This window comes from Adiantum capillus-veneris, chromosome 7 (genome assembly GCF_014529385.1).
Source record: "Adiantum capillus-veneris isolate H3 chromosome 7, ASM1452938v2, whole genome shotgun sequence".
NCBI lineage: Eukaryota > Viridiplantae > Streptophyta > Polypodiopsida > Polypodiales > Pteridaceae > Adiantum > Adiantum capillus-veneris.
In genome coordinates this window covers 61,279,789-61,302,779 of record NC_140937.1, presented here as the reverse complement: position 1 = coordinate 61,302,779, position 22,991 = coordinate 61,279,789, and the positions used below count along the sequence as shown (strand labels likewise).

The following is a 22,991-nucleotide window of genomic DNA, read 5'->3' as shown; positions in this document are numbered from 1 at the left end:
TAGGGGGAGGTGCTTATCCCTTCCAAAAAATTAGCCATGTTACATGGTTGGGCAAGAGCCATGCTTAGGCATTACCATCAGGCAAGAGCCACGCGTAGGCATTACCATGGCCACCTAATAGAGAGAACTCGTAGCAACCAGTTAGGAACCTCCTCCTCGGTGATACACCCTAGGAGGATGATGCACTCGAGTGTCCAAGGGCAAGAGCCCTACAACGTGAACAACAGGTGAGCACAAGGTGTCTCTCTAGAGTGTGACCCAACAGGGAATTTGAGCCCATAAATTGTAGGCCAAGAGGCCAAAGCCTTATCGTTAGACCAACTCTTTTGGGACAGGAGCATCACAATTTTGTGTAGCACGAATATTTTCTATCTTGCAAGTTCATGTAGATCCATACAATAGAGGATCACATGATGTCCAAAAACCCTACCACAAGCCTACATGTGTTTTTAGATTGTATCCTCCTAATTTTTCGTCTCTCTTTATTTGTATCCATCACTAAACGCATTGAAAGAAGTGAGCGCTCATGACTTTGGTATCGCCTAGTAGTGAGGTAGGTGCTACTAATAACTCTAAACACCCTCCAAAAAAAATATAATGGTGATTGGGTGGCGTGGATCTCATTTGGTTCAAATTTGGATTGCGCGTGTGTAATGGTCTCTTGCCGTCTCTAATGTCTTGGGGATCGCTTTTTGCATCAATTACTGTGCTAGCTTGCTGTAAATGCTTTGTGTGACAGTAGCCTTTGAGCCACCTATGTCATTTGAAAGCCATGCCAATTGTGCATCTTTTGCATCCCTTGTAGCCCAAAATTGTCTATGGATGTTGAAAATTTGTTGTGCACGTCCTTTCTCAAACACAAGCACTATAATGTGTTGATTAAAAGATAGGAAGACAGCTAAACTCCATGAAAATACAATCCTATTCTCCAATGTTCACAAGTGAATATTCATGACTTTGGTACCACTTTCTTTAGTTGTGCAAAGTTTTGTGCATGTGTGTCCTCTCTTAGCCACAAGCACTATAATGCATTGATAAAAAGGTAGGAAGGCAAAGATATATGCTAGACACATTCACGGTGGAAAATGCAACATTCAAAGTCTACTGAAGTGAAGAAAATGGAACATTGAAGGTACTATTTTGAACAATAGATATGAACCACCAGTGATGTTAGTGGGTTGTTACTGAAGTTGGTAAATCTCAGCTAATTAATAGCAATCGCCATATATGCTACAGCTTGGAGCATTGAGGGCGTGCAAAATGTAGAAGAGAATATGCTACGAGAAATAAATTTAACAGATATACATACTTGATGAACCGTCCTTGTAGATGAAATGAGAAATAAATCTAACAGATTTACATACTTGATGAATCGCACTTGCACATGATCGAAGCTATACACGATTTGGGAGAGAGAGAGAGAGAGAGAGAGAGAGAGAGAGAGAGAGAGAGAGAAATGAAATGAAATGTTATATTAACGTCCCAAAAGGCCAAAGTGACCTATGAGACCAGAAAGTTACAATGTGGTGTATCTGATACAAAGTCAGATTAACAAAATAAATTAAACTAGGATAACAAAATATAAATACTACGGGATCCTAAACTAAGCAGTACAATGTGAAGGCAATATGGGAGGGGAGTAGAGATCCATCTTCATAGGGATCCATCTTCATATGCACTATGGACGACGAAAGAGTATGGCTCGAATCCTTTGCTATAGCCTCCTTCGAAACTGTGTAGCTCCTCTTCCCCATCGGGGTTGTCTAGATCTCCCTAGCTCCAATGCTCGGTCTATGAGAATGCTAGTAGTGCGGGTAGACCTCTCCATTGTTGGATGCTCCTCTGTCTGTTCTTCTGGGTGTACAATATCTAGTGTAATGAAATTTGTGATCTGTCTCTGGGGTTGTCGCTCTTCAGCTCTCCTCAGTAAAGTTTCTCCATGCCCGTGTAACTCAAGTAGATATAGCTCAAGACATCTCTGATCCTCATAACTCATGACCCTAGATAGAGGCCCAAAACCTTCTCTGAATAGACAATGAAAACGGCCTCGTATCTCATAGTACACTGTGCAATGACATATGTAATGTACTTCTGTCTCCGGCTCTAGATGGCATAAGCGGCATATCCTGCTATTTGCTGGTGTCCCTCTGAATCTGCCAGTCTCAATCTCGAGTTGATGTGATGATGTGTGTATTTGGCCAATGGCACAGTGCAGACCATGAGAAAGATGCGTGTCCATATAGCTAGGTCGAATAACAAACCCATCCCCCGTGAGGTGGAGAAGATTCTCTCTATAGAAAGCCATCTTTGTGCCCAACTCCTGTAACGGCTCTATCCATGTCCTCCTCGTGTCCAACTGGATCAGATCTTGACGAATAAGTCTATTAATCTCTACCCGTGTCAGAGACCTCAAGGGTGCCTATAGAGAGTATTGAAAAGGAGGCAACTTGTCCATGGTGAAACCATGTGTCTGAAACCATGATGCCATCTGTGCAAACCAGCATGATGTATCCCCATTAAGAGCTAATTGTCTGGAGGACTCTAGAGCCACCCTGGCATATCTGTCTCTAGTAGTATCCCACAGACTGTGTATAAAGGAGATTGATCTGGTAAGCGCCTCAATCTCCATAGAGGGGGCAGCTAATTCCGCTCGAATGATATCATGCGGTACGGAAGCCTTGGCTCTAATCAGTCGAGAGATCATAGATACCAGGGGCTTCTCCATACGCCTCCAGCCACGCCTCCAGCCATCTTGGCCTATAGAAGGTCCCCAAACCTGCACCCCATATAACATAGTAGAAGCAACCAAAGTATCAAAGAGCCATAACTTTGTCCTAGGTTCCTGGAACTGAACCTGCGAACACATCCTCTCCATTCCCCCCCAGAGCCACACCAGCTCTAGTTAGTCTAGTCTCTGCTGCTCTTCTCAAAGAAAATCTCGGCCCAGTAAAGACTACCCCCAGGTAAGTGTATGCATCTGTATACTCCACAATCTCCTGACCATATTTGAAGGTAGGTACTGATCTCCTAATCCATTGTGGTGTGGTGTTAAACACCATAACCTTGGTTTTACCTAGGTTTACACACAGTCCACTATCCTCTGCAAAACTGCGTAGTGCATCCAAATGTCGTTGCATACCTTCTGGTGAGTCAGATATCAGCACAATATCATCAGCATATAGTAGCAATGGGATCCACGTCCCTGCCCGCTGGGCACCCTTGTCACCCTCTCTGTCAATGTACTCAGACACCTCATCAACATACATACCAAATAGAGTACGAGACAATGGACAACCCTGTTTCACTCCAATAGTAGAGTGAACTAAATCAGATACCCCTTTCGGAGTGCATACATGTCCTACCACTGATCTGTACAAAGCCATAATCCCCCAAATCACCTCTATGGGCACCCCCATCTCTTGCAATCTACGCATCAATCGGGCTCTTGGTACCATGTCAAATGCTTTGCGAAAAGCCACAAAGCTACAATAGATCCGTCTCCCATGTGCTCTACCCTCCTCAATGATGGCCCTGAGTGTCAGAATATGATCAACAGTGGAGAAACCCCTCCTGAAGCCGGCTTGACCCTTTGCTCGTACACCCTCGCCCTTTGCCCAATTACTCAAGTGTTGCTCCACAATAGATGCATACAACCGTGCCAATGTGTGTCCAACCATAATAGTGCGGTAGTTCCCAGGCTCTGTGGGGTCCCCAACCTTGAAGATGGGCACAATATTAGACAGCCTCCAAGTCTCAGGTAATCCCTCACACATGGCACGATTGAACAACACTGCGAGAACCTCCATCAGCATATCCCTGGCATGTATAAAGTGCTCCGCTACTAGACCGTCATGATCATATGCCTTCCCGGTCCTCATCTTGTCGATGGCTCTTTGTACCATCTCAGGTGTAAAGAAAGTGCTCACAACTGGGCAAGGCTTGGTAGGGTCTGGAAGGGGTTCCTGTCCAGGAACCGTATATAATGATGTCTCATATTGGCCCCACACATCAGGTGAAGTAATCACTGGGGGAGGAGAGTGCTCATGGAAGAGTCGCCATGCCTCTCCCGAGTCCCTGCTCAAGAACATCTGATATAGGTCTCGTTCCATCTGAGCTAGGTAAGCTCGCTTCTTCCGTCGCACAAGGCGTCGGAAAGCAATCCGAGACTGTCTGTAAGTAATGACTCCTAAAAGAAGATCCCTCTGAAGCTGAGTTCTCATCTCTCTGCATTCCTCATCATACCAACTATTATGGGGCATGCTCCCAGAATGTTGTCTCTTGCCCGGCTGAGTGTGTGGGTATGCCACTGATGCAGCCCCATGCAGTGTCTCAGCCAGTAGAGTGGTGCACTCCTCAAGTGAGAGGCCTGTACCATTTGTACCACCTGTGCCTTCCAATAGACGGTCCCAGATCTCCTCTGTATAAATGAAATCAGTCTTTGGAGTGAATGTATAGCGGGTGTGTGACTTGCCTCCTGATGTATGGGTTGTACTATATTGAAATTTGACGGACAGTGTCAAGAGAGCATGATCTACTGCTATGCCCATTGGCCTGGCTCCCACTATGAAATCCTGAATGTAGGGGATAAAGCTCGGTTGTGTCATAACATAGTCCATTGTACTGGCCCCATGTCTGTGTGGAAAGCATGTAAAACCGGCTGCTCCAGGAAATCGCTGTAAGCCATTAAGTATAGCTAATCCATGTGTAGACGTCATTTCCATGAGGTATCTCCCATACTCCATCTGCTCTCTATCATCTGAGCGTCTGTCAAGTCCCAACTCTCCCCCATCCAGCTCTCTAAGCACCTCATCTGAAGTGTCGTAGAAGACTGTCTGCGAGTTGCCCATTCGGGCATTGAAGTCCCCTAGGAGAATGATATCACCATCCCTAGAAAACTCCCAAATGTCATCATCTAGGATAGAGAAAGGCGCCTGCCCTCTGGATGCGGCATACATTGATGTACTAGGAGGAAAGTAACATATGGCAATATATAGGAATCGACATGTGTCACCCACATATATCTAGCATGATCATCTCTTCGTACAATATGCAGTAATGGTTGTAGTTCCTCTTTGAATAGCACTGCTACTCCTCCTGAACCTCTACTCCCGTGCTCAGATCTCGCATTTGTCCTGTGAGCTGTTTCCCGTCTGTCCAGGGGCCTGATGAGTCTCTGAGAAGAACACAATATCCTTGTCTTTGAAACTCTCCTCAAATGCACCCACGTACAACCTCATAGACCCATTAACAATTCCAGGTAGCCATCTTCAGTGTGGTCCCATAGGTCTCGTACCGTCATGCAGTACACCGCTCTAAAATCACCACCCGTCCATCTCTGTAGAAGGCTATCTTTCCCTTCTCCCTTGCCGCTGTAATTTCTGGCATTACCTCTCTCATGTGTGCGAGTTGTGAGAGTCAGGTCATCACCGAGGAAAATACCCGTCTTTTTGAGAGTAGGCCTCTTCCTCAAGAATTCCTTCTTCTCTTCCAACGAGGGGAAGCGTAGTATGAGAGCTCTCCCCTTTGAAGACTCTCCCGTGCCATCACTTTTCTTACCTACCCTCCATGCCTTTGTGTGCAAAGGCTTCTCCATCCCCATCATGGATGTAAGGCTTGTGACCTCTTTCTCCACATTGTTTATATCCTTGAGACCGGTCACTCTCACATGCAGTGCTCGCATCCGCCTTCTTTGTTCCTCTTCGAGAGTCAAGTTGATAAGCGTTGGTGTACAAGGAGTTTCTTGACCTTTCCCTTTCTTGGCGACCTCAATCCATTTTTCAGCCTTGCCGCCTTTTTCTGTGTCCTTGTTATCATCTCCGCCCATGAAGATGTCTTTACCACACTCAGTTTCTCTTCCTCTGTGATCATCATTACATGTTCCTTAATTTCCTTGATTTCATCTATTACCGAGGGTTGAAATTCGGCTTCCTCTAGTCCATTGCTTACTCTATCAGCAAGCTCCTGTTTAAGGGCTGAGACTTCTTTTTTGAGTACCCGTATCTCGGCGTTTGGGTTCTCCTGTTTGAGGACTGAGACTTCTTCTTTGAGTGTCTATATTTTTGCGTTAAGGCTCTCTTTCTCCTTCTTCCACTTTGCACCTTCATTGAAGACCATCTGAAGGAGGTTGGCCTTCTCCTTCCACCATCCTTCCATCTCTGTTTTCCACTCCTTCATTTCCCTTTCCATTTGCTCCATCCGCTTATTCGTGAGCGTGAAGGTTGCCTTTGCTCACGGCTTGCAAACAGGTGAGACATTGGCGGCTTCCGTGTCCTGTGCAGGGTCTTCTTCAAGTGTGACAGTTTGTGCAACACCCATCAAGCCTTCATAGCCTTGACGATGATCCATTACGGTGAGGTCTAAAGAATTAGAGAGAGAGAGAGCGAGAGAGAGAGAGAGAGAGAGAGAGAGAGAGAGAGAGAGAGAGAGAGAGAGAGAGAGAGAGAGAGAGAGAGAGGGGGGGGGGGGGATAGAGGGGGGGGGGGGATAGACTGAGGAGGGGGGGCGCGATAGACAAAGAGGGGGGTTGAAAATTTTTAAAGTTAGAGTTAAATTAAACTAAACTGGGGGGCGGGGGGGGGGGGGGGGGGGGGGGGGGGGGGGGGGGGGGGGGGGGAGGAGGGGGGACGGGGGGGCGATAGATAGAAAAAGCGAGGCGGGCAGCACGAGAGGGAGAGGGAGCGAGGGAGCGGAGCGGGAGCGAAGGGCAGGGGGGTGCGGGAGAGAGCGCGAGAGAGAAAGGGTGGGGGGGAGGGCAGGGAGCGCGAGGGGCAGCATGACACGATAGACTGGGCCGGGGGGGGGTGGGGGGATGCGCGCGAGAGAGAGAGAGAGAGAGAGAGAGAGAGAGAGTAGGAGAGAGTAGGAGAACACGTGCAAGTATACCTCCTAGAGTAGAGTGCTGCAAAGGTACGATGAGAGAGGAGAGGTGAGAAGAAAGAACATAGTCCCTAGGTGCAATCCCCTCCATGCAACATAGCATTTTTCTCTTGCACGTATTTATTTATAGACTTTTTTAATTCTCAAAATGATTACAAACTGTCCATCGAGACATAAAGTGACCAGAACTCATAAAGGACACTTTAACAATGAGATATTCATACACTAACTATCTTTTTGCATAGTCCATATCTTTTGCCACTTGTTATCGGTAGTAAATACACATTTATCCATTCCATTATATACTTCTATGTTAGGAAAGCAAATGTTCTCAGTTGATAACTTAAGAATTTGCAAACCATACTTGTAAAAAATAAAGGTTAAAATTATGTATCCAAATTATAATGTATAAAATTAAATATTCATAAACTTAAACAAATACATCTTCTTATGTTTGTCGTCATCCACAGTGCATCTTCTAGTGTCCCATACTAAGAGAATTGGTAGTATATGTCATATCTTGATATATCAAGATATCATCGGTCACAACCATCTTTTGATAATCAATTCTCATAAATTTCAACTCCAATTTGATAAACACTGTCAAAAGGAAATTGTCATAGACTAAATTTAAATGCGAATCTAATCCAAATCCAAATCACTTCGAGTGTATATATTTGGATAACAAAATCATACCAAGGGCAATGGTGGCTAGTAATTGCAACATGATTTTGGAAGTGGTGTTGTCTAAATCGACGAATCGACACAATTCAATCGTATTGCATAAATTGACGAATTTATACTTGTGCTACCTAAACTTAATGATTCTGCACTTGATACTGTTTAAACTAATGAATCTTTTTTTTTTGGTCGATGTGTTGCTTAAATCAACGAATTTGCACGATTAATTGATGTTACCTAAATCGGAAAATTTACACAAAGATGAGCATTTACATACTGCTTAAATCAAAAAATCTGTGTGCATGTGACCAAAGGAACAAGTAAGGTATAAAAGACAACATTTACTACCTATTTCACACCAAATTGGAGTAGGTTGGAATAGTGAAGTGCGAACAAACTATTGTCGATGCTCCTAGATCACCTAAGCTCACGTGAGTAGCTTTATGGTTTAATGATTAATAATCTCATTTAGTGCAAGTAAAAGTCATGTCCTTAGGGTTTTTGATTTCACAGCTCACAAGGCAATGCAAGTAAGCAAAAGAGCCACGTCTGCTCGATGGTATTCTTATTTGTTACAAAATTGCTTGGTTGTATCCTGTTAGATATATAGTGTTGTGGTTGAACCTTGTTACTATTTAGTATGCTCGTTTGAAAGGGTTTGGAGATTATTCCAATTTATTAAAATTGATTTAGAATTACCTTTGATTCCTTTCCAAATTCATCTTCCTAGTTGTCGCATCTCCCCAAGAGTGAATTGACACTCTGATACTACTGCTACAACCAGGAACATAAAGGGCCTGCAAAATATAGAAAAGAACATGCTACGAGCAACAAACCCAACAGATTTGCATACCTGATGAACCATACTTGCACATGATCGAAGCTATATATGATTTGAGAGAGAGAGAGAGAGAGAGAGAGAGAGAGAAGAAGAAGAAGAAGAAGAGAATTTTAACTTCGTAGAGAACTACTCCAAGAGACCTTAAAGATCTATCCGATAAGGAGAGTTGAACTCCAGACCTATTATTCAAGAGGGAAATGGAATAACCAATCTACCACACTTGGAGAGAGAGAGAGAGAGAGAGAGAGAGAGAGAGAGAGAGAGAGAGAGTAGAACACATGCAAGTGCACCTACTAGTGTGGAGTGCTACATAGACACGGTGAGAGAGGAGGTGAGAAGAGAGAAGGACACAAACATTAGGTGCAATCTCCCCCATGCAAAAGTGAATATTTTTCTCTTGCACGTTTTATTTATAGATTTTTTAAATGCTGAAAATTATTATAAATTGTTCGTCCGAACATAAAGTGATCATAGCCAATAAAGGGCACTTTAACACTGAGATATCCATACATTTGCTATCCTTTTGCATAGTCCATAGCTTTTGCCCTGGTCAACTAGAGTAAATACATATTTATCCATTTCCATTACATTATATCATATGAGTTAACATGTAGCCAAACCATGAGCTGAGCTGACATGTAATATTACACAACCTTCTAAGGAAAGTGCTAGTTGCATTTCTCAATGTCTCTTAATATCCTCTGATTAGTTTTGAGCCTTTTTCTCTTTCCTTCAAATCTGTTGTAATGCTTAAATGTTTTAAGTCCATGGTTGTATGCACGAAGCCTATGGACCAAGGTCAACATATTGTTTATGTCCATCGTTGATGTTTGAGATCCATGATAATACTAGTGCCAATGTTTTTGGCTATTGCTTTTACTTTTCATATGTTCTATTTGAAGCTTACACACAAAATGGTGAGCTCGTCTTGAGACATTGTTGTAGCACATAGATGCATTGTATTAACCAACAACTATGAGAATGTTTGGTGCACATGAACTCAATGAATTTTACAAGGCATGCACATGGGATTGGTACCAATGTTGATAGTGAAAAATCAAAGGTCAAATTTTTGTGAGCATTGTGAACGTTAGCGACTCTCTCTCTCTCTCTCTCTCCCCCCTTCTCCCTCCATGATGCTTACAAGATATCCATCAACCATAAAAATTGAGAAAAATTAGTGTGTGTGTGTGTGTGTGTGCGCGTGTGTGAGAGAGAGAGAGAGAGAGAGAGAGAGAGAGAGAGAGAGAATCAGTCGCACATGGAGTGTCACTATGCATGAGAGGGAGAGAGAGAGGACAATCTTTGTAGATTCTCCTCTCCCCACTTTTTGGGAAGAATCGTGCATATATACTTCAAAAAAAAAAACCGATCCACACTTTTAAGCTTCTTTTCATATCCCTGCTTATCATTTTGCTTAGATTATATCTTCTACGTTTGGAATGCGTTCTTTTTGCTTGACACAATAACAATCTTATCAAGTAATTTTAGGTATGCCTTAAATAACAAAAGGTAAGCGCTTACATACACTCTTAAGCTTGCCAATAAGACCTGAGAGGCCCTTTTCCATTTATGAGCTTGTTAAATTTCAACTTTAAAGATTTTTGTAATTGATTTGTTTTAGTACACTTTAGTCTCTCCAATATTTTTCAAGTATTAGAGGTTGAAGTAGCATAATAAGGAATATGCACATTGTTAAGGAATGCGATGAAGCTGCAGGAGCAAGTTTTAGAAGAGATCTTCCATCTCTAAAGATCTCTAATCCAAGAGACAATATGCATATCTTAACCCAAGAGACAAACTGCAAGTTACCTCCACTTGAACAAATGTATGCAAGACCAAGACCATGCTACTCCAAGCAATTTCCAACAAGAATGTACTGCAAGAGGTAAAGGCTAAAGAAAGCTAAAGAATACCATCAGTGTCATAGCCACAAGAAACATGATTGTTGTTGTCAACTTTTTCTTCTCCTCGGGTCTTCTTATACTAATGATTCGATTTCTCAAACTTTGAAGTACTAGTGGTACTACCTTTGTCCTGCTGGAAGCATTTGGAAGGCCATGACTTTTAAAGGCTAAAGAAATATAAAGAAATCACTTTCATAGACACAAGAAACATGATTCTTGTTGCCATCATTTTATTCTCCTTGGTCTTCTCCAGCTACATGAATCAATGCCTTAAACTTTGAACTGCTAATGGTACTACCTTTGTTCTTCTTGATGAAGCATTTGGAAAGAGGTGACTTTTCTACCCACAAATGGTACAAGCCTTGGATATGAAATAATCCTTGTCCAAAAGCCCTTCTTTGCCACATCTAAAACTTGATTATTAGATATAACTAATAATGCTCCTCCTCTTGATGGTCGATCTCTCCTTTGAGTGTTTTCTTAGACTATATAAAAATAGTGACATCTTGCATGTTGAGATTTGGCCACGTTTATACAATGATAGTGAAAATTGGTCAAAACTCAAAGATAAACCACCCATTACAACAAAAATATTATTCTCTTTAGGCATATCAAATTTCACTTATGTGAGTTGTGTGATCATGCTTTTGAGGCGGTTGACAAGACTAGGCTATGCCTTCCCCTGGATGAGGATGCCTCACATCATATATGATGTGCGCGTTATTAATTGTTAGGCAAGAATGTGATGATTACTGCTAAAGCTTGCTCATAATTGGCTTGGTTTTATGCACTCATGGAATGTGTTTGTGCACCTTCACTCAAAGAGGTATCACTAATGGTAGGTTTCACTGTGCCCCATAAAAACTTCTCTATCAAGTAATCATTGAAATTCATATGCTATGTGTGGAATCCATCACCAGTGAATCCTTCAATTCTCTTCTTTGCCAGATGTTTTATAGAGGGGCCTTAATAAAAAAAAATATCCTTTGATCAATGTCTATTCTCTTCATAAGAGCACAAATGATGCAATCAATTCCATAAAGAAATATAAAAACATACATGTTTTATGTCTTGCTTGTGGATGCAAAACGTACATGTGCGATACATACATATACATATTGAAGCTTTTGAAGACTTGGAATCCGAGCCTTGAATGCTTTTCTCAAAAGATTTGCTATGGATGTAAAGTCGCCTCCCAATGTGGCTCTTTGTGAGAATGTAACCTTGTGTAGCACTTGGAAATTTGACTTCAGTAGGAAGCCTCACTTGGTTGGAGCACTTTGTGAGAATGCTTCAAGGGCCACATTGGGAGTAAACTACTTGTGGACCTGCCCTTAGAACATGGTAGATTGTATAACTTTGGAAGTCTTGATGGAATCCAACAAGGATTCACTGGCTCATGGAAGTTAGATTTACTAGACCTGAATGCACATGCAATTTGATTTATCATCGGGCTCATGCCAGCTACTTTTCCCAAGCAAAAATCAAAGAGTTTACTTACCATGACCTCCCTTCTACCAATAGGTGACCTTTCTTTTGCCAATAAGTGACTTCCCTTTCACGGGGGTAGGTAGGATGTTTAAGACATGTGGACTTGTATGTTTGGTTGTGGTGGTAGGCAAAAAAAAATGCTTTTTTCTTAAGCAAGAGCTTGTTCACCAACCACCCCCCCCCCCCCCCCCTCCCCCCCCCCAAAGTACTTATACAACTAATGATTTGTATGCACAAATATACCCATTTACCTATGAATTGTTAGCCTAGTACAAAGTCTGACTCTATACCATGTTTGGTTTTGATTTTGTTATAAAAAAAAACCATGGAACCCCACAAAACAACACATTCTTCCCCCCCCCCCCCCCCCCCCCCCCCCCCCCGCCTGAGAGGCCTAGGCCCTCCTACACCACTTTGATAGGTTTTTTCTTGGCCTCTCAAGATGGTTTTTTTTGGCATACATGGGCCTTTACCGTTCATAAGGATCCTGAATTATGGGATACCACCCCAAATATGGTAACTGGCGCTCTTTTTTGGGGACACCATATTAGGTGCCTTAGTGACTGGGTTACGTGCGTTGTAAGTGCTTCACGCTTGTCCTCTTATCCTCTCTACCTCACGACTCTGCTGTGGGCTGTTCTCTTTGCACCTGCACCAAATATGATGGTTTTCCCCCCCCCTCTTCTCTCCCACTGGGTGCCATGGAGGCTGCCGTTTCTAGCCACACACTTTGGGAACCGAGCAAAGTTAGAAATGGAATCCTACTTGCCGGACTTCCTCATCACTCCCTCCACTAATGTAATACTATAAAAATGAGGTGAGGATGGGCGTGTGCCCCTCACTTAGCCTTGTCTTTTGCGTAGTGTTTGTGTCCAAGTAAAGAGAGATTTGAGGGCTTTCTGGTGGCCTGCCTACTGTCTAACTATGGAGCTGGTAGAAAAGGACGATGCTTCTCAAGTTTGCATTTTACTAAAAAGTGCTTTTTTATTGGTTTTGTCTCACACCAGACGTTTTTAATGTACGGTGCAACATAGTATGATTGATGGTTCTATAAGGATTCTTGACCTTGGGTTGCTCACGTTATAGGTTGCAATGTATGATGATCTTTGTCTAAAAAGAGGTTCCTTGTTGCGATTACAAATCTCCTTCAGGAGCATGCTTTCTAGCTCTAATAGTTATTCTCTATGTCTTGCTAACCAAAACTCTGAGTTTTTTTTTAATGATGATGTGGCTCGGATATTCTCTCATCGGTGTGTTGTAGGGCTAAACACACCTGGTGTTGGTTATCACCTAGCTCTGATTTAAGAGGCTTTATTTGGGGCGGACATGGATATGTTGAGACTGGGTACTAGTTATGGTTTTTGGATTGATTAAACTGAAACTGCGTTGCATGTGTCTCTCACCAAAAAAGGAGGAAGATGGTCGGAAGGTTGCTTTGATCTATTATGGTGGATAGTTCTCGGACAAAATGTGCCAGTCAATCGTATTTTTTTGATTAGAGTTTGTACATATTTTAGGCATCAAATCTCTTGGTGACATGCTTTAAGTAGCTTTGGCTCCACGTAAAAAGGAATGTATTGTGGGTGTCGCTCTCTCAGCATAGCTCACTGGTTTTTTTGCAGGTTGTGTATCACAACAGTATGGTTGAGAAAACCATATCTTATTGTAGGTATAAACATGTTATTGGTTGGTATAACAATGTTGTAGGGTACTGGGTATTCAATTATATCCTAGTATTTTTTTTTGGCTTGAAATGCGGGGCCAGATTTTGATACCTAGACCAAACAAAGGGATTTGAGGATTGAGTCTGAAAATCAAATTAATGTGATTGTATGGAGAAAGACAATAAAGTGAAAACCGCTTAAATGAGTTGCTTTGACTAAACATTAAATAAATACCTTACAAAACATTTTTTGTTTTTTTAAAAGATGGGGGGATTTTTTCTGAGACACTTTGATCAGAAGGGGTTGTGGCTTTCTGATCAGAATGATATATATATTATTAAGGTCTAAAAAATGGGGCTATAAAGGAACCTTACATAGAATTACTTTTATAAACCTGAGAGATTTTGTCTTTTTTCACAAACTGATATAAAAAATACACACATCTTATACGTTACTAAAACTGGATTACATATACACTCTGGACGTTTGATTTAAGTTAAAAAGTTGTAAGTTGGACATGGATAACAATTGATATAGTCCAATAACATCTGTAAAACGCATTCAAGGCTAACAAATCTGTTGTCTTGTTTGAATGGATGCAGGTGAGGACTCTATCATTTTTTGGAATTTTTTGGCTTGAACCAAATGACTGTCCATGACTTCACTTACTCCTACTACTTGGGAATTACTTCTTTGATTGGCTACTATAATTGCATACTAGAATGAGACCTCATTCTTATAGCCATGTACAAAGATAATTCTAAGACTGAGTTGTTTTTGTACTAATCATTGTCATTTTTTCTAAAGCCAATTTCCTTTTGAGCATAAAAGTTCATTTATGTCTTATTATATAAGTAAAAATAACTACACACACGTCGTATACATAAGGTTTTTCCAACTCTTTGGGAAAACCAAGATACTGGCTTTATAAACTAGCTTGAATCTTAGTTTTAAGTTGTACCCAGTGCCTATAATTCCTTTTTCTGGCTGGCTCGTGTTAGGTGGTCCCTATTAGGCTAATATTTTGGATACCTGCTCACGGCTATTATAGTCTCTGACTTTGCCGGTTAATGGAGTGCAGGCCCAACCTACAGGACTAGTTATATATATTTCTATTAACTTTCACGATCACAAACATTTCAGATTGACATCTCGTATGAGAGTGGTCTATGACCCGGAGAAGCATACAAGGATTTTAGACAAACTAGGTTTGACCTAAAGGACCATTCTCCAAAAACAGCCTTGGCTATTAGAACTAGACCTTTTCTGGCTCAATGAGCCAAAAGCTCTGTTACCTATTACCCTAAGTAATCCCTTGCTTACTAATATTTTGTCTTTTGTAGACCCTTGCTCTCTCGCAGCGCTTGGAATTATCCTCTGAGCCCCTCTCTGTGGCAACCTCTCTTGTCCTCATATGTATTTGCAGTTTGGATGCTTCTCAATCAATCTATGATTTGGTTCTCGCCTCTGATAATAAGTTATCTATCTTACACATGATTTCTTTTAATGATTGGGTCAAGATTTTGGCTACCTTGGACAAGGATTCCAAAGATGTGGTTGCCATGATTTCCCATTACATAGCCCAATTACCTATACTTTCTGTACAGTATCAACAAGAGCTATCCCTATTCTCTTCTTCTGGGGCTGACCTATCTAACTTTCTTAAAAAATTATGTGGTCTCAGTCCATCTTTAATTAGTACCCCTGCTGCTCTGACTATCCCTCAGAACGGTGACATCTTTTGCAGAGAGAATGCGGCACTTGAAGCTGCCAAAGGAGTTTCAAAACAATCCTTGCTCCCTTAGTGACTCTAATCTTTTGGAAATGGTACCCAAAGTGTCCAAAGTTTTTCCTTTCCTACCAGTTAGACAAATTGGAATTGAATCTTTTGGAGTGGACCATCAGCTCTGGGTTTTACCTAACAAAGCCTTCTTTGGCATCAATTCTTAGTGAAACCTGGGTATATTTGGCTAATCTTCCTGCCTCCATAGTTGAGGATTGTAGAATTAGGATTATAAAAGGAGGACAATTCTTAGACAAAGGAAAAATCATTAAATCCCCCATCAACCTTATCTTTATTGACCATTCCAAATGCTCTTCCAATGCAGGATCGTACATTCGGACAAAACGGAACATTATGTTTGCTAAAAGTAATCCTGACTTCTACATGGAATCAATCTGGAATGTATTTTGACCATATGTTAAATGTACATGCAAGTTTCTTGACCGTAAAGCATCATACACATACAACATTATGTGGTTTGACCATGCTATTTGGTTTATCCTCAACCATCTTAACAACTCTTCCCCAAGAAGCCAGTGGACTTTCATCTATCCCTTATCTATTCTTGGTTAGGGGGCCAATCCAAACAACTAGTGATTGCTCAAATTGATTTTAATATTTTCTGTGAGCTTATGCTGGATATCCTTAAGAAAATCAAATCTGATGAACCAGGGATATATTTGACCACTTATTCCAATTACAAAGGTGTTAAGATTATCACCAGTTTACTCAAGCCTTGTATTGAAGATGATGACTCCCCCTCACTTAAAAAGACCTAACTCTTTAGCCACCCCCAATAATACATTCACATCGTTTTTGATACCTTGTTCTTCCTCTAATTTTAACAGAGGAAAATCTCGTAGCTTTACTAGGGTAAGAGGAAGAAACACTCCTATCCGCCATCACCTCCTTGACTTATGATCACTTATGATGTGCAGGTTGATTTTGGCCCATGTGGAAGGATGCATATTACTAAGAAGACTTCTTGCAAGGAGTATATTTACAAACATTGTCTTTTCCAAAATGAACTTTGGATTGGGTGCAGCCAAATTTTTTTTTTTTGGGAAACCATGAAATAATTGATAATGTACTTATTGGTTGGAAGTATGAAAAACCTATTAAGAATCTTGTCTACAATAGTGATTTTTTATGACACAACACCGTTCTTGATTGTGCTTATGATAAATATATCTCTTTTTGTAAGGATTTTGATACTTATGGCAGTCATGTCTGCACTTGTGAACTTGGCTTAGTTAAAGATGTCACAGTTCGAAAAATTTTAGCTAAAGGACTAAATCACCTACCCATTTTTCCAAAAAACCCATATCTTGCTTTATCAGCTTTACTTAGCTGCTTAACTGACCTTGTCAGTACTCTCCAACTGGAGAAGACAGTCCTACTGGACTTAGCTAAAATGGTTGAACAATGTTTTTTTCAAAAAATGGTTGTCTACTGAGAGTTCCCGGATCACACCACAACTTGCAGTTGAATTTCAAAAGCTTTCACAAGATTGGTTTATAGTAGGGTTGGATAAAAGCTCCAACTGTCCAACTCTTTTGTGCAAAAACTTGGCTTGGAAAGCAGCTCACTCTCGAATATCTGGGAAGGAATTGACACCGCTAAACATATCTCTTTGTGAGGTCACTGATAGGATTTCCAAACATCTTAAAAACCTTAGCTATTCTCTTCAAGCTACCAAGTTTCCATTGCTATTTCCCACCTATAAACTTCACAAGCATAAATTTAATGGATATTTGATGCTTCGAATGGTATTTTTACTGACATTACCGAAGATATTAGCCTTTGCCTTGACCTTTGTACTCTCAAATTTGAATCTGCTTGTGCAACCAAACAATTTTTTTTTTCTAACTTTCTCCAAATACACTATAACCCTTTTTGGCTAGTAAAAAACTCCACTAAAGTTACTCTTAACCTCCCCAAACAGATATTCCATCTCTTCACAGTAGATATTACTCAATGCTATGAGAATATACCTTTGGAAGGTTAATTAGGGCCGAAAGATGTTCTACTACAAATGATTGGGTTAGCCTTTAAAACATGCTAGGAGGAATCATTTTTTCTACATTTCTCTTTCTAAAAACCTAGATGGATTAAGAAACCCCAATCTTCTCACCCCTTACACTTCAATGATGAAAAACTATTTAATAATATATCTTGGGTTCTCAATAACTACACTATTCTCTTCGGAGGACAATGCTTTAACGAATGCCTGAGCATTCCCATGGGTTTTTCCTATTCACCCCTTATGTGTGATTTATACTTAGCCTTCTTTGAATAAAAATGGTTTCTCAGAACCATGGGTGATAAAATCAACTATCATAAACTTTTGCTATTTAAGCACACTTATAGATATATGGATGACATATTAAGCCTCAATAATAAAAATTTCTCAGAAGAAATTAATCATATTTATCCTAACTTCTTGAAGATTGAACCAACTTATGGCCATGGGTTTACTACACCCTTTGGCTTTGTTTCTACTTCGGTACAATTCCTTAACTTCGCAATTACACTGCATAACCCATGTAATGGTGGCTATGACCAACAACTCACTTGGAAAAGAGACCTATTAGATATCCCTCCCATGAATTCATAAAAAAGAACAATAGTCGACCTCATAAAGCTGCTCTTAGTACTTGCATCAACCTCCTATATTTGATCTTATATTCCTCCTCTAACTGCTTCTTACCATGGAAAGACATCAAGCTGCTTATTCACAAACTTTGCCTTAATGGATTCAAGAGAAGTGACATAATTAGTAAAATCACAAAAGCTCTTTCTCAAAACGACTGGCCTGGCTTACAATTCAACCATATTAACGTCATCTCTCTAATTAGGCAGTAGGCCCATTCACAATGGGCCTACCATCGACCCATGGTGTATGGTGCTTGGGACAGGCGAGTAGACACACACACACACACACACACACACACACCCACACCTAAGTACTTATACAGCTAATGATATGTATGCACATATACCCATTTACTACAAATTGTTAGCCTAGTACAAATTTTGACTCTATACAATGTCTGGTTTTGGTTTTGTTTTTAAAAAACCTCGCAACCCTAAAAACAACACATTCTCCTCCCCCCCCCCAATGGGGCTCGGCCCCTCCTACACCACTTTGATAGGTTTTTTCTTGGCCTCTCAAGATGGTTTTTTTTGGCATACATGGGCCTTTACCCTTCATAGGGAGTCTGAATTATGGGACACCACCACAACTATAATAACTAACGCTCTTTTTTTGGAACATTGTATTAGGTGCCTTAATGACTGGGGTACATGCATTGTAAGTGCTTCACGCTTGTCCTCTTACCCTCTCTACCTCACCACTTTGCTGTCCACTGTTCTCTTTGCACCTGCATGCAGTATGTGGTTTTTTTCCTCCCTCTTCTCTCCCATTGTGTGCCCTATGCAGGGTGCCATGGAGGCTTCCGTTTCTAGGCACACACTTTGGGAGCCAAGCAAAGATCAAAATGGAATCCTACTTGATGGCCTTCCTCATAACTCCCTCCACTAATGTAATACTATAAAAATGAGGTGAGGATGGCCATGTGCCCCTCACTTAGCCTTGTCTTTTGCGTAGTGTTTGTGTCCGAGTAAAGAGAGATTTGAAGGATTTCTTGGTGGCCTGCCTACTGTTTAACTATGGAGCTAGTAGAAAAGGATGGTGCATCTCAGGTCCACATTTTACTAAAAAGAATGCGATGGTCGGAAGGATTCTTTGATCTATTATGGTGGATACTTCTAGCACAAAATGCGCCAGTCAATTGTATTTTTTAGATTAGAGTTTGTACATATTTTAGGCATCAAATCTCTTGGTGACATGCTTTAAGTAGCTTCTGCTCCATGTAAAAAGGAATTAATTGTGGGTGTCGCTCTCTCGACACATCTCACTGGTTTTGTTGTAGGTTCTGTATCACAACGAGTAAACCATATCTTATTGTAGGTATAAACATGTTATTGGCTGGTATAACAATGTTGTAGTGTACTGAGTATTCAATTAGATCCTAGTGTTTTGTTTTGCCCTACAACGCGAGGTCGGATTTTGATACCTAGACCAAACAAAGGGATTTGAGGATTGAGTTTGAAAATTAGATTACTGTGATTGTATGGAGAAAAATGATAAAATGAAAACGACTTAAATGAGGTTCTTTGACTAAACATTAAATAAATACCAGAAGTATAGAGCTCAAAACCCATGTGACAAAATTCTACACAATCCACTTGTATATACAAGGGGAAAATACCAAAATACCCCTCTAATTTGTGGAAATTCCCAAAATACTCCTCAAATTTCAAAAATTCCCAAAATACCCCAATATTTTGTTAGAAGTTCCCAAAATGCCCTTCAATTTTTTTGAGATTCCCAAAATACCCCTAATTATGAGATTAAACATCTTCAAAGATAGAAACATTTGTAGCTTTTCATAAGAAAACTGATTGTCTATCAAAAGAAGATGCTAAAACTTGAATTTGAGCTGGTTGTGTAGGATGTGGAGATGAATTGCTTCATCATTTTTAGACATGATTGCATTCTTTATTGTAAGATAATATGTAAAAAATTACATGCTAAGCACTCAGAAACGGATGTCAATTGTCAAAAAGGAATAAAGATTATAAAATCTTGAACAATCCAACCAAAATAGATAAAATGTTATTTTGAGAATTTTGATTTTGTTGTGCCTCATGCTGCTATGGGTGACCGAGCTACGCGCTTCTCTCTCTCTCTCTCTCTCTCTCACTCTCTCTCACACACACACACACACACACACACACACACACACACACACACACACACACACACACACACACACACACACACACACGAACGCACGAGAGGCCCCAACCAAGGACGAGCTACGAGAGATAGAGAGATTTTTTTTTGGTGCATCGCAGGCTTTAGCTTGCGTAAATGAGAGGGAATCTTGGGGATGAATTAATGAATAGGTTCAAAATAGAGCAAGTTAATGAATACTAGTATGTGACCCGTGTGTTGTTGCGGCCAAGAAGGAGTATCATTCAATTTTGTGTAAACCCCCCCCCCCCCCCCCCCCCCCCCCCCCCCCTTTTCTTTAAAAGGATAACATGTGTAAGTTTTTTTTTTGCTTCCAATTCAAGGTAGTGACAACCATATCTTAAATGCTTTATTATGTGCAATAATGCGTTATGGTATCAACCTAAATCACATTGGCTTTGTGCGACAATAGAAAGTGCATAGAGAATTGAATGAACATAAAAAATACATAACATGTTCATATTGTTTTGACAAAAACTATCATCTCAACCAAAGTCTCAAAACTTAATTTAAGTATACTCTATGGCTTCATGCCATGTAGATCAAACAACACAAGTATTAAAAAAAAAAAAAACAACATGTTCACTAATTTATCCCACCAACGCAGTTCAAAGCAAGGTATGCTTTAGTACATCAACATATTGAATCAAATTAACACACAAAAGTACGTGCTTCAACTATTTCTAGTAGCCAAGGTTGAACGTTGCTATATGGCACAGCCATCAGAAGCTCGTGCCATCTTTGTCATCAATGCATTCAATCGATTCAGATGGACCTTGAGCCGGGTTACCTCTCCTTCTAAAGCAAGGACCTGGTCCTTAAGTGCATCAACTTGGACCTGGATTTCCCTATTGGGCATGTGTGAGCTTTGCAATATTGATTCAAATTGTTGCTCCATGCGCACCAGCATGTTGAATTGGTTCTCCTCAACGTGGGCCATTCCTCCATTGAAGTGTTGTGCACATAAACGCACCTCATTGTGAAGGTCTACAATTTGTTGGCCATTCGCTTACTGAGCCACGTCCAAAAGTGCTTGCAAGTGTCGTTCAAAGTCCAACTGCCTAGACCCACTACGGACAAAGAAGTCCCATAATGCAGCCATGGTTCAGGATTCCCATCATTTACCACAGGATTAATAGAAGAGGATCCCACACATCGAGCACTTCTCTTTGCCGCTCAAACATTGGTAAACCTTGGAGGAGTGGACTCAATACCATCCAACTTGGTCTCAACGATAGCATTGTTATTCATGTTTTCCATAGCTGTACCATCAAAAAGTACATCACAATGCATATAAAGTTGAACTATGTGTCAACTACCACAAAGGAAGCAATCCCTTGCACAATATTACGAACATAACATCTTATCATACAAAAAAACATAATCTAAACAAAGCATAAGAGGTGCAAGTTCAGGAAAAGACACAGAGAGACTTTAATGTTTTCCTCAAGCAACATGCATGATTTTCTCTTTTCCTTATTGCATATCTCTCTCTCTCTCTCTCTCTCTCTCTCTCTCTCTCTCTCTCTCTCTCAACATAGCAACCTATCCTCTCACAAACGTGAGGATCAATGCATAGAATTGTTGTGTTTAAACAAAGATCTCTAAGATACGAACCTAATATCTTGGATCCCTCAAACTCAAATCGCAAGTGGAAACTCTATTGCATAGAATTACAAAGTCATAATAAACACCAAGACATTTAGAAATGTATCCAGATTTTCAAAAAACATTGCCTAAAATGGATCACACGCATGGCAAAGCTATTGATATGTTTGTCATAGAAGCAAACACAATCAAGGATATTATTGTGCCACAAATGATCTAAGGGGCAATATCAATGTAGCTCGCTTAATCATGCAATTGACAATCGGCTTGGAGTTTCTCTATTCCTAAATTAAGGACCGTTTTTCCATCCCAAGTTTGATTATCTCCTGGATTAACAAACAATAGTAGTAAAAAGGGGAGACTTTTTTTTAAATAATACAATTGAAGCACCAAACACAACAATTTACACATACCAGTTATTGCAGCTATGTATGGTACTACCAAACATGCAAGTTGTTTAGGCAAGTAGATTTGGTAGATCAACTCAGCGAACCTAGAACTCTGGAGGTACTCCCAATTATCGAGAACGAACTATCCTTCATATCTAGCAAACCATTGAGCATCATCTTCATCTTGGGAAGACACACACTCCTTCCTTACTAAGTAGACACCGTACTCAACGTCGGAGGAGTATGCCAAAATATGCAATGTAAAGATATCGATAGATGGCAACTTCCTAAGGTCCATAACACATAAGGAAACAAAAAAACCATGTATCTTACTTTATGCCAAGTGAATTCCTGATTTCATGCACACACACCTGGTCTTGTAGTGCTTGCGGATGGTCCTAACAAATTTTTTTGTGCGGCAAAGGTGCACACCAAAAAAGTGGCTTTGCTTAAAATAATGGAAAAAAAATCAAGGTCCCAAAGGTAATACAATAATTCTCCACATCATGTCTTAATGGTGGACAAAAACATACCAAGATGTGGATGATCTTCTACATTTAATAGAATGGACACCTCGAAGATGTAAGTCATTTGATCCATGATCTATATACCCAAATGGAAACCACAAAATAGACAATGTGAGGAAGGAACAAAACCTTCACATGACATAGTTTAGTATATGTTATGTAAAGAGGTAGAAAATTAATTCAGAAAATATTTTATGATTTGAAACATATACAAAGAAGAAAACAATGAGAAGGATTGGAGCCTTCATATGGCATTGATTGATATCTGATGGTACATAATGTTTATTGTTAGTGCAATTGTTTTGTAAATTACATCAACGTCATGTAGGAGAATTTTCACTCCAACAGTTGAGTGTGCGCGTGACAATGCAACATACAATTGTTCATGAGTGAAGACCAGTG

General features: G+C 40.5%; 1 pseudogene; it reads right to left on the bottom strand.

Annotated features, from left to right (window-relative positions):
* Window positions 1-1,678: 1,678 nt before the first annotated feature.
* Window positions 1,679-21,005, bottom strand: LOC147453949 (uncharacterized; annotated as a pseudogene).
* Window positions 21,006-22,991: the final 1,986 nt, after the last annotated feature.